Below are 17,038 nucleotides of genomic sequence, written 5' to 3'. Positions count from 1 at the left end.
ATTCTGAAATAGCCCAAGTCTGGTTCTTAATAGTCACGTGACTTTTTTTTTTTTATTTCTGCCAGCCATGTGCCCCGTATCATTTTACTCTGAAATAACTATGCGGATTTCAGCTCAACCTGCCTTTGCTTATAAAGCATGACATACCCCGTGAGGGAGCCTGAGAACAGGCTCCCTTGAAAAGCAAGGTTCTCATAGTTGGCCTGTAACCATGGAAGCAGATGCCGTTTTCTTCTTACCCCTGCTTACCTCTTTGCAGCCTCGAGCTGCTCCCTATTGTTAAAAGGGGTACGCCTTGATTTTTCTTCATCATGACCGAACTTGCCTCTTCTTCAAAGGGCATGATGCTGCAGGTCATTGGTCTAGACTGTTTGCACGGTCCAGAGAACAGCCTTGATGTAACCCTTGCTCCGTCTGAGCCACACCACCAGCCGTGCATCTGTAGACTGTAGGGGGACATTGGAGATCTGTATTTGAAAAGAAGTCTGTCTGATTTTGCCATTGTGCCTTTTCACTCATCGATCGAATGAATATCGAACCTTCTGTCGTTGCATGTGTGAAATAGATAGCTTAGCAAGCACTTTTGTGCCCAACCTGTGCAGTGGGCCAAAAAAGGTTTTCCTTTTAGTCTCAAGATTTTTTTCCTTCAGACTATGAATTTTGTGTTAGCTGAAATTGTTTGTGTGTTTTTATTTCATCCAACTGTTAGGATGACCGAATTACTTCATCAGCAGTGACTTTCTTTTGTAACAGAAGGAACATTTTCTTTTTTGTCAACTATATTTTGGTTTTTGGTTTTTGTCTTTTGTAGCTTTTTACGATCTAGTTTAACTCATTTGTAACTAGAAGTGGTATAATTGTATCCTGTTAAGCCAGAAAGTTGAGGTATCTTTTTAAGAAGATGGTTAGATGATGTTTATCATTTAACAGATTTAATTTCAGAAAGGTGAACTTGAACTGCCTCAAGGTAATTTCAGTGATTTGTAAGAGTAAGTAAATCAAATAATCATATTGATTTTGAGTTAAACGAAATGTTTGATAAACTATGTGAAGGAATTTTTTCTTTGTTTTTCCCCTTTTAAAAAATTGTGAAGGTGTTAGTCTGGAATATTTAAATATACTTAAAGGCACATAAATGTATTACTCTCATTTGTTATGATAAATAATACCATATATTTATAATACGTACCTTATGGCATGATTTAATTAGAAAGTATGCAATATGAAAATATGTTGTTGACATTTAATTTTTAATACTATTGTAATTCATTGTTTTTCATCAAAAATTGATGTTAAGAATAACGGATGACCATAATCCCACCTGCTCATTATAAAACATATTATTTTACTGATTCTTTAAAAAAAATCAGAATTAAAATGTTTGATATGGTTTTTTTCAATATATTGCTTAGTAAGCATTGTCTATGTGTATCAGTTTTTGTTTTGTTTTGTTTTAAGAAACCACTATCCCATACTTCAAGGCATACCTATTTTCTCTAATTGCCACAGGCAAAGGGGAGGTCCATGACAGAATAAAGAAGGTTATTGTGACAGATGAAACATAATTCACAATGAACACTCTTTTCATCCAACCTTAAGTAGCAGAAGATTATTTCCAAGCTGAATTTGGTGGCAGAATGTATGAGCTGATTTTATTAACATATAAGGACAGGCTAAAGGCAGAAAGCCTATTTCTCTTCAGCTGGATGGTGGTTATTTCGTGTGTGTCTGTTTAGGGGTCTTATTTTGTTCACCTCAAATAGAAGAAATGCTGGACAGAAGAGAGTCTGAAGAATCGGAAGGAGTAGGTGGGGAGGGTAGGAAATAGGAAACTTAAAGTAATAAAAGTTGGAATTTTCTATGCCAGATAATGAAAAATGAGTTAAATATATTTCTACATTATTTGGCATGCACATGAAATAGTCAAAAGTGTTTTCAGCAAACATATGAACTGCAAAAGTAGGTAAATTTTATTTCATAAGCTTTAATTTCCTTAAATGATTATTTTTGTCTTTTTCATATTCTTAATTTCAAATGGTTTATTAGATTTCCAGATGCTATCAGGCTTTAAATTAGGGCTTAACACTAAATGTCAATTAAATAAGTATGTGTTTGTTTGGATATTTTATTTGCTTTCAGTTATTTGTTTTGTTTTTAATGACAGGGTTTTATTTGATCTTTATAAAACTTTAATATTCAAGTATAAATAATTTTTACTTTCTTTTTTTTACTAATGAGGAGAGATTTTAAATTGACTAAAAGACAAGCAAAAAAAAACCACAAAAAACTGTACTTGATACAATATCTGTGAATCACAAGAAAATTCCAGACTACTAAATCCATTCCATCTTTTTTGTTTTAAACAGAATTTTATTTACAGCAATCATTTGAAATTACTTATTTTTGAATTTTTTTTTTCTTTTTTGCTGTATTTCAAATACTTTCTAGGAGTTGTAAAGTAGTTTTCCATATACAAAAGGAAAAGGAAGTGGTTGTTCTGTCTGCTAGCATATCTACTATTATAGAACTTACAATAAAGTGCTATTTCTCTGCTATGTTCTTGCCAATCATAGTTTGTTGTTCTAAGGAATGAAAGAAAAATCTAAATTCAAAATTGAGATCTTTTTCAATATAACAGATACATTCCATATTTCAAATATTGTAATGAATAATTCAGAAGCACTGAAATCATGTAGGTATTCACTAGAAAGTATAAAAACTATAATCTAAAGCTACTGCTTTTATATTTTTTCCTTAAAGTAATAAATATGATTCTTTACAATGTATCAAGTATACAACTTGAATTAACTAAAGTGACTTCAATTATTTAGGTTGGCTTTGTAGTTAAAAATTTAGGAAAATATGCAATAAGATTCTTTCACTTTTACAATTGGTTAACATCATTTCCAAATACTTACTGCTGCGTTAAATATTTGTTTCTATTAAGCTGGATTTTCATTTCATTTCCATTACGTTGTGATTGAATTGTTACTGTTAAAAATGCAGTAATTTAAAAATAAAAGAAAGTGACTACTGTATTATTTCAGAAAATATTCTCATTGATCTGTTGATTAAAATTGAAATCTCATATATCCCCTATGAAAATAATGCTGAAATGAATCACATATCTAGGGAATATTTTCAGAATATTTTATATGCTTTTGTTAATACAAATAGAAGGCAATCTTTAAACAAATAAGAATTCCAAAGGACAAGTATATGTATATATTTATTATTGCCAGATCATCTACAAAGATTCCCTACTTGTAGTTTTCAAATCCTTCCTAATAACTACTCTGTAGAAACATGCGAAGGCATACACCTTTTGCATTTGCTAAAATTTTGTTATGCTGCTGTTATTTCATAAATACGGCTTTATATAATTCATTTGAAATATCTGTGTAATTTATTAGTTGAAAGTATGAAGGAGATGAATGGGAACTAAAGTGATATTTTTTAATTAAACAGAAGGGAAAGAAGAAGATTTTAAGAATGATGAAGTTGATACAGGAATTATTGAAATGTTGTATTTCATAGCATAATGTTTTTAAAGAAGTTTAATTTTATTCATGATTGAACTTAAAATCAAATAGTAAGGTATGTTGAATGATCACATTTTAAAGTAAAATTCACTCGCACTCATTGAATATTATAAAATAATATGAGAAAATAATTATATTCATCTGAGAATGAGATTTTTCTTGTTATCACATGATAGTTCTTTAAAAAATGGCATTTGCAACCTGAAAGTGATATCATTAAATACATTTTTAATTAACCTGTATATTCAACAGAGTACTGCACAAAAATAATGAAAATAGTGGGAAGTGTATTTGATTTTCATGTACAATCTCTGCAGAGTCAACCTCTGTCTTACTCAAAATGTATTTCCTGTGTTTTAGGCCAGGACATTTTTCATATTGCTTTCCTCTTCCTCCCCCTCCCTAAAACACATTTTGCTATAAACTTCTGCACCAATCACCAGGAAAGACACAAACAGCAGTAGCAGTTCAGGAAGCAGCCCTGTGAATGTAAAAAAAAAAAAAAAAAAAAAAAAAAATCACAGACTTTGATTTTATAAGACAAGTTGGATAGGAGTCAAAACTGCCACATGCAGTGTGAAAAAATGCCACCCTGGTGTGAACAAAAGGTTTAAAATGGAGTCAAGAAGCGTGCAAGCCCGATGTCTAAGCTTTTCCTGTGAATTGTCTGCCACAACCTGCAGGGTATAAAGTGGGCTAGGAAAAACAGAGAGCGCTTGGAAGCTACAACTGAGAAACATCGGCAGTCAAATGTGTTAGCTGTTTTTTTTTTTTTTTAATTTTGTTTTGTTTTGTCTCATCTAAGCATCATTACACTAAACTGTTTTACCCAAAACATAAAACAAATCCAAAAAAAGCCACATAATTTGTGAAGAAACTGTTGCTTAGAAATGAATTGTTACTTTTTTCCTCTTTTTTTTGCATTCCTTCATTTATAGCAATGTGAAGTTCCTAACTGTACTTCGTATTTTCAATTCTATGTTTTGTGGGCCTCAGTTTTATTTATGGAGGGTGAATAGGGGAAAAGTCTTATAAAATCCTGACTACCAGAGCAAAAATTATAGCACACATGTTTGTTTATCCTCTAAATTATCAAGGAAAGAATGAGGGGAAGAGACTAAGAGTTCACTATTGGAAACAAGCATTTCATGTCTTAATAAATAATACAGTGATAATTCTGAATGAATATTCAGCAGGAATAGTCCTTCAGAAAACATACTATTACGATGGATTACTAAAATATACTAATATTACACCTTGCCTAATATATTAGAATATAAAAATTTACTCCACAGCCAAAAATGTTTATTAAAAAAAAAATCAGTTAAATCCAAGGTTAAACTATCATCATACACTTAAATAACCAAAAGAAGTAATTCAATTTTAAGGACAATTAAAAAGTTTACCACTATGTTATAACCCACACTTCAATAATCTTAGTATATTTATAAAGGCAAATATGAATGCTAATTACACTATAAATTATGAATAGCATTTAAAGAAAGTAACATATCCTAGGTGATTGTGATATAATCAATACAACACATCTAAATGCAAAAAGAAACAGCTCTGATGAGCATTGAAAAGATTCTTAAACTTTGAAGCCAGGTTTATTACATTTGCATCTTATCTCATTAAGGATTGGGTCCAAAGCCAGCAAATCCCATCGGTTATGAATGCAGGTCAAGACAGGAACATTTTTCTATTTACTCTTTGCAACACTGGATAGAAATCAATCTGTTACTTTCATTACAACCACACAATCAATTCCATTTAAAGTATAATACAACAGCCAAGTCCAAGGACAATATGGATCCTTGAAAAAAGCTCAAACCATCTGCAGGCTATATTTGATATAGCTCCTGGTGAATTGTTTTCTTTCTAATTAGTGTACATGGTCATTTAAAGCAAACATGCCTAAACTGATATTGCAACATAGGATCCAAGAAAAATTAATAGTATAGTCTTTGTCAAAGTTGCATTAAAATATCATTCTTTTTAAACAATGAAAAACTTACAAGAGCGATTCTCTCTCACTGACTCTAATATGAGCAAAATATTATTATATAACCACTTTAATATTCCCCCAAAATTATGCACAATAAAAATTCTACCTTGAAATTAGTATATGAGATCCTTATTACATATGGATCCTCTCATCTCTCAAAAAAAGACTTAATTCTTATAAACTTTATCATATCCTCAAAATTATCAAAATATTTGCTTTTAGGAGTTCTCTTGCACAAAGCATAGCTCAGTAAACAAAAGAAATATGTCCATTGTGCAATCCATTTACACATAACAGAACCATCATGTCAATCGTTTTTAAATATCAAAACTAAGATAATCTTTACTTTCATAAATTATTTGAAAGCACAAGATAAGCCCCTGTACAGCAACATTAATGGTAGTTGAATAAATTATCTTTCCTTTATTTTATAAATGAGAATAGTTTCCTTTTACACATCGATTTCAAGCATTGCAATTTACATATATCCCAATTTCCTCAAACATAGAATAAATGAATGCCTTCAAGAAGGGCACTATTTACAATTGTCTCAGATATAATTTTAAAAATGTATTTGTTATTCAAATATATTCTGTCCATTCCATACAAAACGGATAACTCAAATTTAAATAAAATAATTTGGTTTTTTAATCAAAACACTATGTCATTTATGCAAATCACATGACCATGGAATTCTGGACTTTGGGAAAGCTTTCTCCACTTAAAAAAACACAGCTCAAATTTTGTTTCACTATAGCTCAAATTTTGTTTCAATAATTTTCTTTCTGCAAAATATTATGAGGACATGCTTCTCTGTCAGTAGTCAGTGATGATTTTATTGTCACTATTGTTAATAAAATTCCCTTTCTAATGATAGAAAGTAGTTCCTAGGCTTGGGCTTTCCTCAAACACAGTCTGTAAATAAAATCTGAGATATGAATATACCTTTTGTATGTTTTAAGGGGTCCTACACATTACTGTCCAAGGGGTCACAAAGAGTCAGATATGACTGAGCAACTGAACAAAAACAGCAACAACAATAAAATGTTTCTGACCAGAAAGGAAGATCTTTTGTGCCATATTTCTTTCATAAACAAGTTTAGGCCAGTGAATCCAAGGTTCAAGTATCTAGACAGACTGTCACTACCTAGGAGACATTCTTCTTCAACACAGAACTCAGTTTCTGATAATCATAATGGCCTTGAGTGGGGTTACTGTTGAGTTGTGCTTTCTTGTGCTTTATGGCCTTCGCAACTGAAAGCATCTAATTCTACTCCTTTCTTTCTTATCTGCCTGCTAGACTACTTTTTTCAGATGGAGCAGGAACCACAGCCAAAGATGATTTGCAAAAATCATGCTCTGGGCCCACATGAACTTAGAGCAAATTCAAAACAAGAAGGGAAAAGTTAGGTAGACTACATTTTTCTGATAGCAATTCAGAAGAAAGACATCAGAAGGGACTAGGGCACACACATTCATTTTAGAGTGAAGGTTAGCTTGAGCCATTCATAATACAGTTTCTTAAAAACTAGAACAGACATTTCAAGTAAATGGGCTAAAACACAAAAAGAAGATAAGAATTACTTTGTTTAAATGCAGGTAAGTCGTATATGCACTGTTGATGACCATGTATAAAATACATAACCAACGAGAAACTACTGCAAAGCACAGGGAACTCTAGTTGGTGCTCTGTGGTGACCTAAATGGGAAGGAAATCCAAAAAAAAAGAGGGGATATATGTATACATATAGCTGATTCCCAGGTGGTGCTAGTGGTAAAGAATCCACCTGCCAATACAGGAGACACAAGGAACACAGGTTAGATCCCTGGATCGAGAAGATTTCCTGGAGGAGGAAATGGCAACCCACTCCACTATTTTTGTCTGGAAAATTCTATGGGCTGAGGAGACTAGCGGTCTAAAGTCCATGGGGCCATGAATGAGCAACTGAACACATACAAATGTACACACACACACACACACACGGTCGATTCACCTTGCTGTACAGTAGAATATAACACAACGTTGTAAAGCAACTATACTCCAATAATTTTTAAAAAAATAAATAAATGCATGCAAGCAAACTAAAAACACCTGTGGGTTGATCTGCATATGCTTATTAGCTTTGATTTTAATTCACATGTTATTTTTAAATGTTCCTGAGAAATCACACAGGGAGTTCCTAAAAACTATGGCTTTTAAACTCGCATCCCTAAAATAGGGATTTAATATTTTAAGTTTCATATTCAATTCAAGTTTATATTTTAAGTTTTATATTCAATTCACAAATGGGCTCATCTTTCACTTTCTATCCAAGTTTGTCTGGAATGCAGGATTTCCTAAAGGAAGATCAGAATCACTAACTATATTTTCTTAGTTTCTTTATTTTTCTTCAACAATTGAAAAACAAATAGGGCTAAAATGTGTAATTTATTTTTCCTTTTTACATTAAAATTTGTCCATGGAAGTTCAGCTTTTGTATGTCCAATGATAATTTCTGTATTGAAGAGATTTTAAAGAAATCTAAGTAATATAATTTACCATTACTTTTCCACTGGCTGAATCACATTTTGAAAAATAAATATGAACTAAAACTGATAAATTTATCATATTATATAAAAATATAGTATTTCCTAAATGGGCAATAAAAATTTTATATGCTTTTATTGTTAATCTGGACTGTAGATGCAATGAAATCTATTAGCTATACTGTCCTCTAGTCAAAGAAAATATGTGTCATTATGACTTTAGGATAAAATGTGTCAGCCAATATGATTCCTCAGAGTAAAGTCTCAAGTTCTAATCTGTTTCTAGATGCCCAGTGCCCTGGCTCACACTTCTCAATTTCTACCTAATTTGAAAAATAAAATTGAGATATTTGGAGTATTATAGTCTTTACTATCAAAAGCCACAATACCTCAATCGTATGTATTTGACTATGAATCACTGTTTTAAAAATGGAAAAAAAAACCTGACTTTCCATCTATATTTTACTCTTAAAAGCTGATAAAAAAATTTGAACATGACAGTATTTGTATAAAGTGATATTTCTTCCATTCAGATCAAAAAAATGAAAATGAAATGTTAATCGCTCAGTTATATCCTACTGTTTGTGATCCCATGGACTGGGGCTCACCGGGTTCTTCTGTCCATGGGATTCTCCAGGCAAGAATACTGGAGTGGGTTGCCATGCCCTCCTCCAGAGGATCTTCTCAACCCAGGGATGGACCCTGGGTCTCCTGAATTGCAGGCAGATGTTTTACTGTCTGAGCCATCAGGGAAGCTTCTGACCAAAAAATGTTATATGTAATTTAAAAGATTAATATGGTAAGTCTCGAAAACTTGCAATAAACTGGCAACTGTTCTTTGGGGTTGTGGATCATTTAATAGAGGTCTGTTGTCAAAACAATCATTTCTGAGATAATTTATAAAGTGAAATAGATACTGACAATATTTTATATCAAGTCTTAAATCCACTGATTCAGCCAACTAACATGTTTTAATTGCCTTTGTGCCTTCCCAGGTTTTGAGGACATTGTCCATTCAACAAATATTTGTTGCATATCTATTCAGTAATGTTCTGGATGCTAATTATATAATTACAAATTTCTAAAAAGTGATTATGTGCCATGATGTAGAATAAGGAGACTGAAAAGGAGGAGAGAGTTCAGGATTTCCCAGACAAGAATACTGGAGTGGGTTGCCGTCTCCTACCACAGGGATTCTTCCCAACCCAGGGATCAAACCCACATCTCCTGTATCTCCTGCATTGGCAGGCGGATTCCTTAGCCACTGAGCCACCTGGGAAGCCCTTCTACTTAGAGAAAGTAGTCGGGAAAGGTCAAGAGGAAAGGTCTCCAGAGGCAAAGGGTGAAATGAGATTTAGAAAATGAGAATGACCAAGCCATGGGAAGAAAAGCATTTGGTTTCTCCACTAGAATGTGAGGGACCCAAGGCAGGAAGACACCCAGCATATTGGAAGCAATATATGGAGATCAGGGCTGCTAGAACACAGCCAGAGGTCAGAGGAGGACAGACTTGAGGCCAGCTGGGATGAAGGAGCAGGAACTCACCACTGAAGGGCTAATAGGCCTGTGGGGAGGAGTTTGGATCTTATTCCCAGGGTAGTGGGAGCCTCTTGAGATAGAATCTCTCAGGAATGAGATGATAGATACGAAAACTTTTAACATCTGTAATTCTGGAACCATCAAGTATAACTTAATATATTAAGCAGTGGTTGTTAACAATATCAAAAACTAACCCCATATCATCTGGGGAATAATTCAGGCTTCCTAAATCTTCTTAACTGAAAAACTGCACACTTGGGATATTAATTTATGGTTTTTGTTCCCTGGAGCTAATTAAACAAGTATCTGCCTAAAAGTAAATGCTAATGTGGGTTGCTTCAGCTCTCAGGTAAGGTACTTGCTCCTAGAAGCCAAACTAGGTAACATTTTCTACCAAGAATGGCTGCATCCTATGCATCCTTTGACTAGTCACATGGTAAAATAATTTACCAATGAGATTATTTTATATTTAACTGTATCGGCTATTTAAATATTCAGTTGAAAAGCTTAAGGGCATCACAACACATTAAAAAGATTGAATCGGGTATTTTAAGTTTATTAACAACTGATGAATTGAATAAACACATATTACTTTTGATGTTACAAATACGTACGATACTATTTTCTACTGAACAATAACCAGGAATGTTGAATTAAAATATCATTTCAGTTTTAAGAATTTCTAACTGATTAGATTTATTAGATGAAGATAAAATATATTCATTAAAACCAAAAGGAGCTCCAAAGATTAGATAAGCAGTTGGAATCAATATTAGTAATCTATGACCAAAATCACAACTTTGAAATTAATAAAACACTACTATTAAGCTAAATTACAAGGTGTTTCTGCCTTGTAATAAAACTTGTAATCACAAGTTTTATTGTACTTTTTCAGCCCCTTAAAGACAAATGATTACAGGACTGTAAATTCTAGATATTAAAATACATGATTAATAGCAACATGCTTTAAAACTACCATGGAAGTGCTGTAGTTGGCATTTTTAATTGGTGCTTCCCTTTAGTGAATTTCTCACCAAACAAATATCTTTCACCTCTTAAAAGAATAATAACTAGATTCATCCCTTCCTGGAGATTTATATTTAACTGTGTAAAAGATGAAAATAAGGCCACAGGGAATGCTTAATACACTTATTTGTAGAATTTTTCACTTAATGTCGAGTGCAGTTTTATAAATGCATTCAATATTTTGGTTTCCATTAAAAACTTTTTTGATAAGAGTCATCTATACTTCTCTTTACACACTAAAATGCCTTTTAAATAACCAGTTTGACAAATTAAATTAAAAACCAGAAAGTTAAACTTGTCACTTTATAGAAGATCTTATCTATTTTGTGTAACTATCAGTGCACTACGTTAAAAAATTTTTACTGGGGTAACTACATATGAGATAGTAGATCCAAAGCGAGTTGTGAGATAGACCTCCTTATACGAACATCAAAGTAGGTGACTCTGTACACACGGAAAAGGCTTAGAGTTGTGAGAGGGTTTTCTGAAAATATTTTTCAGGAGCATTGTGTCTACCCCTCCGATCAATTTTAGTGATGGAGTTTCCATAGGAACACTTGGAGAGTTGAAGTTGGGAGACACAGCTCAATTGTCTTTGACTCCTGCCTGGACAATATAAATGACACACGTGGATGAGCTAGTTGCTTTAGTGTCAGATTAAAGGAGAGCTTCCTATAATGTTGACATGTGCTTGACTTTCCAGAGTTCATTCTTGCAAAAAATACATGAGAATGACCCACAGAAAAATGAAGAACAGCTGCTTAGAGTAGCACCTGGAAGGATGTTGGAAGCCATGACAGAGTTTGTGTGGAAAAGATCCCCCCAAAATGCAAGCTGATATTGACACTGCTAAGAGAGAAAAATATATTAGTCCATGCACAGAAAGTGCAATTGAATGGCCACAGTGGGGACCTCCTATGTGCATCTAAAAGCACCTTAAGAGCTTAAGACAACTACCATTTTAGAGAGTAGGAAATCACTTTAAGACAACAGCAGTCAAATGAGAACTTTCTGATACTTGTTTTCTTCCCTACTGCAACTTTGTTACTATGTTTTAGAAACTGCCCTTAGAAAGATGATGAATGAGCAACGTAAGCCATAGGTGGGGAAAAAGAGAAGGTTCTCCCTTTTTCTTCCTGGGTCATGGACATCTTACCTATAGCAGATCTCTTCTGGGCAAAAGGAGAGATGAGTTTAGATGGATAGGCAGCAGACAACTGATGCAACGCCTTTAGGACATTTAAAAAAATACTTATGGCAACGATAACCCTATATGTGAGACAGAATAAGAGACACAGATGCATAGAACAATTTTATGGACTCTGAGGGAGAAGGTGAGGGTGGGACGTTCTGGGAGAATAGCACTGAAACATGTATATTATCATACGTGAAACAGAACACCATTCCATGTTCGATGCATGAGACAAGGGCTCAGGGCCGGGGCAATGGGAAGACCCAGAGGGATGGGATGGGGAGGGAGGTGGGTGGGGGGTCCAGGAAGGGGAACACATGTAAACCCATGGCTGATTCATGTCAATGTATGGCAAAAACTATGACAATATTGTAAAGTAATTAGCCCTCAACTAAAATAAATAAATTTATAAAAAAAAAAAAAGAAGAAAAAATAAATAAACAAATAAAAAAATACTTAATCTACTAGATCAGTTATAGAGTCACAGCATAATTGAGTGGAGGGTACAGAGACTTCTCAATATGTCTGCCCCCACATTCATAGCTTCCCTCATTATCAACCTCTCTCACCAGAGTGGTACACTTTCTACAATTGATGGACCTACATTGACAAATTATTGTACCTGAAGTTCGTTAAGATTCACTCATTGTGTTGAGCATTCTGTGGCTTTGGACGAATATATAAAAACATGTATCCACCATTGAAATTATATGATACATATGATATATATAGTATATGTGTGATACTGTATATAGCATTCTGTGGCTTTGGACGAATATATAAAAACATGTATCCACCATTGAAATTATATGATACATATGATATATATAGTATATGTGTGATACTGTGCTTAGTGGCTCAGTCATGTCCAACTCTTTGTGACCCCATGGACTGTAGCTCACCAAGCTTCTCTGTCCATGGGGATTCTCCAGGCAAGAATACTAGAGTGGGTTGCCGTTCCTTTCTCGAGGAGATCTTCCCAATTCAGGGATCGACCCAGGTCTCCCACGCTGCAGGTGGATTATTTACTAACTGAGTCACGAGGGAAGTCCTTATACTGTGTGATACTACAGTATGTATATAATGGTAGATACTTCCCTGGTGGTCCAGTAGTAAAGAATCCACCTGCCAATGCAGGAGATGAGGGTTTGATCCTTGAGTTGAGAAAATCCCCTGGAGAAGAAAATGGCAACGCACTCCAGTATTCTTGCCTGTGAAATATTATGGACAAAGGAGACTGGTGGACTACAGTCTATGGGGTCACAAAAAAGTTGGACACAACTTAGTGACTAAGCAACAACAACAACATATTATTATATATATCAGAATATCAAAATACAGAAGAGTTTTACTACTCTAAAATCCTCTGAGCTCCATCTATTCACACCTAGCTTCTGGCAACCATTGATTTTCTTTCTTTTTTTTTTTTTCACTGTTTCTTTATCTTAATATTCTCCATAACACCATGAAGTGGAAATCATACAGCATATAGCCTTTGTAGATTGGCTTCTTTCACTTAGTAATATACATTTAAGATTCCTCCATGGCTTTTCATGACTTGATAGCTCATTTCATTTTAGCATTGAATAGTATCCCATTGCTGGATGTGGTTTAGGTCTTTCAGTCCGGGTGCAATGGAAAGACTTTGAAAATCTTAAGGAAAGAGTGACATGATGAGATTTATGATTTAAAAATACAAATCCAGCTTGATTGTGGGGAAGAGGTTAGAGAGGGATAAGGATAAATTCCAAGAACAGTCAGGGTGCTATTGCAATAGTTCTGGTATGAGAGGACAGAGCCACATTTTGTGGTGGTAGCAGTTGAGATGAACAGAATGAGATGGTTTAAAAACACATTTATGAGGTAGAAGTAATAGCACTCATTGATGAATCAGACTTAGGGAATTATAAAAAGAGAAGTCCAGGGTGACTTTTGGGTTTTTGGCTTGAGCAATTGGGTGGATGAGGGTATTTAACAAGGGTGGGTGCTGAAATAAGGCTGGAAGTATTTCTACTGGAGAAGGTTGATTCCAGGCCAAAAAGTCAGCCCCTTATAAAATTCTACTAGAGAAATATAAATGTCTTCAACAAACATAAATCTCATTTCCTTCCCCCTCAAATTGCTGGCCACTCCTCCTAGGCTGCAGAGATATGAATAATGCCCTTAATAATATTGCATAATTTCCATAAATCTTTAATTGCCCACTGATGTGTTTCCACTGTCTAAACCATCTCCTTGATGCTGTTGTCTGTCACTCCTAAACTTGACATTTTATATCCAACAGTACCCACAGTGTTCTTTTTCTTTTTTTAACTTTATTTTTTTTGTAAACTTTTGTTATTTGCAAACATTTATGTCAGTGAAAGGGGCTTCCCTGGTAAAGAACCCACCTCCAAATGCAGAAGACACAGGTTCAATCCATGGGTTGAAAAGATCCCCTGGAGAAGAAAATGGCAGCCTACCCAGTATACTTGCCTGGGAAATTCCACAGATAGAGGAGTCTGGCAGGTTTCAGAGTGTTAGAAACAACTTAGCGACTCAATAACAACAATAGCAACATGTCAGCTACAATAGGTCAAAATTGTTTGCTGGAACCCTAAATAAATAGCATAAATGGTGTCCATAAGAGAGTGTTAGGATCATTTGCGGTAGGTTATGCTCATAACTATTGGCTAACAGTGTATAGTTCATCATATGGGCTCTCATTGTTAAAAGTTTAAAATAGCATTCAGAGCATATAAATAGTAGGTTATAATATCCTTCATTTTATATATATTTTACTTTTTTATAAAAATTATTGAGAGACTAATAGCATTAAAATCAATCATCAATACAAATGTTAGTTTCTTGGTTTTGATAATTGAACTCCAGATATATAAGATATTAATGTTAAAGGAAGGAGGGTCAAGGATATACGGAAAATCTATGTACTATCCTGTGACATTTATGTAGGGGTGTGTGTGTGTGTGTGTGTTAGTCACTCAATTGTGTCGGTCTCTGCAACCCCATGGAGTATAGCCTGCCAGGCTCCTCTGTCCATGGAATGCTCCAGGCAAAAATACTGAAGTAGAGAGCCATTCCCTTTTCCAGAGGATATTCCCAATCCAGGGATCAAACCCAGGTCTCCCACATCGCAGACAAATTCTTTACTGTCTGAGCCACCAGGGAAACCCATTATGTAGCTCTAAACTTATCTTAAAAAGTTAAACCGCTTTATTTAAAGTGGATAACAAACAAGGACTTACTGTATAAGACAGAGAACTCTGCTCAATGTTATATGGAGCACATATGGGAGGGGAGTTTGGGGGAGAGTGGACACATGTATATGCATGGCTAAGTCCCTTCTCTGTTACCCTGAAACTATCACAGCATTGTTAATTGGCTATATCCCAATACAAAATAAAAAATGCTTAAAAGCAAATCATCATTGCTAGGGCAGAGTTAAAGGGTAATATGTATACAGGATATCTGAAAAAGACAGATATTTAAACATTAGCATTAAAGGGCATTAATTCAATATTATGTCTTCACACATTCTTGATTAAATACATGGGTTCACTTACATTTGCAAATCAAATCTGTTTAAATCATCTGAAATAAAATAAAACAGAAATATGTGAATAAATAGATGACTGTATGTATTGAAGCTTAATGAATAAACAGAAATTAATATTGGCTTAAAGAATTGTAAAGGAGCTAAGAACCCACCATAAATCTAAAGGCAAACTTGCTCAACAGTATAGATCTTCTTGCCCATGTTCTTAAGAAGAAATATATTTTATAAATTCCCTGAGCTCAAGGATGTCTTTTGGCTTTACCCAATCTGTTCATCACAAAATCATTTTTCTGTTAACTCAGGGGTAAAACTTTAGAGTCCTCTTTAACTCTTCCTTCTCTATTTCTTCTTTCATCTGAACAGTTCCTATAGCATGCCAAGCCTTGATCTTCCTTATCTTTGTGAAGTCGTTATTGCTTCTCTAAGATCTTACACAAGAATTTTCTTTTAATACTTCCCTGGTGGTCCTGTGGTTAAGGATCCATCTGCCAATGCAGGGGATCCTGGTTTGATCCCTGGTCCAGCAAGATCCCACATGTTGTGGAGCATCTAAGCCCATGCACCACAACTATTGAGCCCACATTCTGTTACTAGGGCAGGCCTGTGCACAGCAAAGAAGACCCAGAATAGTTACTGCTGCTGCTGCTGCTAAGTCGCTTCAGTCGTGACCGACTCTTCAAGACCCCATGGACTGCAACCTACCAGGCTCCTCCGTCCATGGGATTTTCCAGGCAAGAGTACTGGAGTGGGGTGCCATTGCCTTCTCTGCCAGAACAGTTAAAAACTAATTAATTAAATTTTAAAAACAAGTTTTCTTCTAAATACCATCCTCACTTTCCCTCACTCAAATGATCCATTCTACACACATAAGACAAAGCATTCACTATAAATTATAGATAGATCTGGTCATGTTCAAAAGTCTTCAGGGAAAATGTATTACTTTGAAAAAGAAAGGAAAACAGAAAAATGCAAACTCCTATAGAATTTGGTCTACATCATGACTCCTTTGTATCTTATCGAGTTCAAGACATCCCCTTTTTTCCATGTATGCTCCCTGCCCTCCTGCCAAAATGAATTGTCTACTGTCCCTTGAAGAGGCTCTGCCTTTGTTTTTCCAACCATCCCTTCATTCATGTTCATTCCCTTCAGCTGAAATTTTTCACTTTTTCAGTGGTTCAAAGGACCAGCCTTAACACAGACAACTAGGATGTAACATTATCATGACAGAGTGGTCTTGCCATTAAAGGGTTCCAAATGAAAGACTGCTTCACCCATGAAACGTCTCTGATCTACCTGTTAGTATGTAGACATTTCTTCCTTTGACCTGCCTTCCTTGTCAAGGCATCAATTTGACTGTAACCTGATATATATACTGATACTGTCCTCCCACGTGTTGCTTTCAAATAGTCGAAATTTTTGACAACTATATTCTCCATCAGAGAAGTGGGTGCTCAATAAAGATCAATAGAATAAAATCTAGCACTGAAGGTGCTCTCTAAGCAGAAGGATAACTCAAGTTCAGTTCCTGATCAGCTCCTCCCTTTCCTACCTTGACCTCCTTACCACAACAAATTTACCCAAATATCTTTTTAGACTTAAAATACTCACAAACATGCTTCTTGGACAATAGTAATATTTTAGAATTTAAA

At 34.6% G+C, this 17,038-nt stretch overlaps 1 long non-coding RNA gene across 2 annotated transcripts in view; it reads right to left on the bottom strand.

The window, feature by feature from the left end:
- Positions 1-299: 299 nt before the first annotated feature.
- Positions 300-17,038, bottom strand: part of LOC145539143 (uncharacterized) — an 88,131-nt gene continuing 71,392 nt past the window's right edge. For both annotated transcript variants that reach the window (XR_014077606.1, XR_014077605.1), the window contains one exon: positions 300-446. This is a non-coding gene — a long non-coding RNA (uncharacterized LOC145539143). The remainder of the gene's footprint in view (positions 447-17,038) is intronic.

This window comes from Giraffa tippelskirchi, chromosome 2 (genome assembly GCF_054371585.1).
Source record: "Giraffa tippelskirchi isolate mGirTip1 chromosome 2, T2T-mGirTip1v1.2.pri, whole genome shotgun sequence".
Lineage (NCBI taxonomy): Eukaryota > Metazoa > Chordata > Mammalia > Artiodactyla > Giraffidae > Giraffa > Giraffa tippelskirchi.
This window is presented reverse-complemented; position numbering and strand designations above follow the sequence as displayed.